This window comes from Haplochromis burtoni, unplaced genomic scaffold, assembly GCF_018398535.1.
Source record: "Haplochromis burtoni strain Fernald_Lab_line unplaced genomic scaffold, NCSU_Asbu1 Contig_602, whole genome shotgun sequence".
Classification (NCBI taxonomy): domain Eukaryota; kingdom Metazoa; phylum Chordata; class Actinopteri; order Cichliformes; family Cichlidae; genus Haplochromis; species Haplochromis burtoni.
The window spans coordinates 218138-220776 of NW_024582963.1; positions in this window are offsets into that span (position 1 = coordinate 218138).

The following is a 2639-nucleotide window of genomic DNA, read 5'->3' on the forward strand; positions in this document are numbered from 1 at the left end:
GAAAGGTGACTGAATTCTAGCACGAGTGAATGGGATGTGTTGGAGTTTGTTGTGTGTTGAGTGGAGACTCTAAAACACTGAGTTTCCTGTTTTGATGTGGGAGTGAATCCTGTACCTAGCTACACAACTCTGAATACGTCAGAACAAACGTCTTTTGTGAAGTGCATGACAACATGTCACATGTTTTATGGTGACGGGAAAAAAAAGAAAAACTGGATAAAATAGATCTATGGCCTAAATGAGTGAAGAGCACAGACCTGGGGATTAAACTCATAGCTAATAAGACATATTAGGATTATGTTGTGTGTTGTGCAGCTGATGGTTGGTTTGGAGTGAATCTAGCTGATGATTTTTCTTTTGTTGTGAAGTTGAGCCTGCCAATTAGTATGATGGCATGATGAACCATGCTAATACTATGATTTACCCTCCTGAGATGAGGAGCTTGTGTCATGACTTAACAAGGCCTTTTTATTTTGATACTTTCACAGTGCACTGAAAGTTTTGTTTGATAATCTCTGTTGTTTTTAATTTTTTTGAACAGGCACTGATTTTGTTTGTCAATTTCTTTTCTTTAAGGAGATCTGCATGTCGGGAATTAAAAGCGCTACACGTCGTCGAGAAAATTGTTACAAGTGAGTTTCTCCACATTAAAATGGGCTCAGGAGAAAGCCACTTATTTGGGACAATTAGAAAATGAGAGTCCCTGCCTAAAAAGGATTCAGTGAGGTAATCCGATCTAAAGTTTTTCTTTTTCTTTTGAAATGACGTCATTTTGCTGAGAGTGGAAACTAAATGCGACGATGGGTTCCACTATCAGCAAAGAAAGAAAGAATGGATGAATGAATGAATGGAAATAAAAAACAAACTGACTGACTGGTAAAAGCTGACAAGACTTGACCACGACTCAAGGTTAACCTCCACCTAGACAGGACAAAAGGGTGGATGAATTTATGTGTTTCCTTTTACAGGAGCAGAAAGATGACAGCAACATTTGAGGTTGCGTGATGGTTTTACTTTTTAAATGCCACTTTCTGTGTCTGTGCATCTACCAGGGGTGTTATTCACTATCTTGTGTTGCTTACAGAGGTAACTGTGACAAAGTATGCATACGCCTGCGCAGCGCTAACATTTTCATTTTCTTTTCTACAGCACTACAGTTCTTCATGTGTTGATCATGTGATTTATAAGAGGACTAGTTAATGTTTCTCTACTACGGGATTTCTGGGTTTATGTGTGAAGAAAACTGTGTTTACAGGTTATGAGTTGGTGATGCTGTTACTGTCAGGGTCCTGGGACTGGGCAACCCAGGATCCCTGGGCAGTCATGGACCTGTGTATTATTATGTATTTTTGGTGTCGTTTTGGATAGTTAAGATAAGCTCATTTTAAGCTGGCCATCCTATGAGCCCAATGAAAATAAATATAACTGATGCGAATCTGACTTTGCTAATAACGGACCCAGGTAGCTGATTACAAATAATGTTTTAACATGTAGTAACAATGATGTATGATCACTGTGTGGGGCAAAATTGATACACTAATAATAAAACCAATGAATAGCCTGTTACATTACAATGAAGTTGAAGAAACCGAAGCACTGTCCTGCTATGTCGCCCCTCAATGCTTCCCATTACTCTCAGAATATTCAACCGATAATCTGCTTCTTATAACGTGCGACCCCCCAGTTCGATTTCCACCTTCGCAGACTTTGACGTCCAGCATCTATGGTTTATGCGCAAGGCTTCCTGCAGACAAGGTTTATTGTCAAAATCACTGAACTAACATTTTTATGCTAGGAGTATAGGATCCAGGTCGTTGCTGCCACAGATGGAAAGAATGCCCTCATCGTTCCCTGGATTATATCTAGCCTAATCCTTCTTTTGAGTACGGAATCTGATTTGATGAGTTGACCTCTCGGGAGTCTCCATGGTGTCAAGATGCGGAATCCAGGTCCGGAATCAATATCGAAACAATTAATTAACCATAACTTTTGATCACTAATCAACATCAAACTTTTAATTATTATAATAAATTTTTGCAACGCAATTTGTGTCGATTCTACGACCGTTAGTTTACTTACTTATTAAAAACGATGCGAGTGGAGCAACTCGCATCCGTTATCAGAATGAGCTTTTAATCCCGCGCCATAAGTGGAGGAAATCACCTGAACTATAATAATGTCTGTCTGATGCATTGATTGACATGCTTCTCCTATATATGAGAATTCTTAAGTCGCATGCCTAAGCATATGAGAACTACAGGATTATCGTGCTCCAAAATATCTTCCTGAATCAAATCTCAGAAGCCAGTGATAAGCGTAGTAACTTCCAGGTTATAAGAAACTGACAGCCCAATAGCAGTAGTGTGATCAGGTCCTATTATACGATCGAACTGGCTAATTGGGCCCTACCCCTTCCCTATCGACCGATTATTTATACCCCTTTTTCCCCCACCACGCAAGGACCATGAAACTGCGTTGGAATGAGAGCTGTGCTCGAAGGGCTTCCAGGAGATGCCAACAGAGGAGATTCTGACAAGCGTATGGATATGAAACTTGAAGGATGAGAGAGCGTGCCAAGCTCCATCGACAGCGCAGAGGAATCTAAGGATGATCATGATTCTGTGAAAGCACAGGAACCA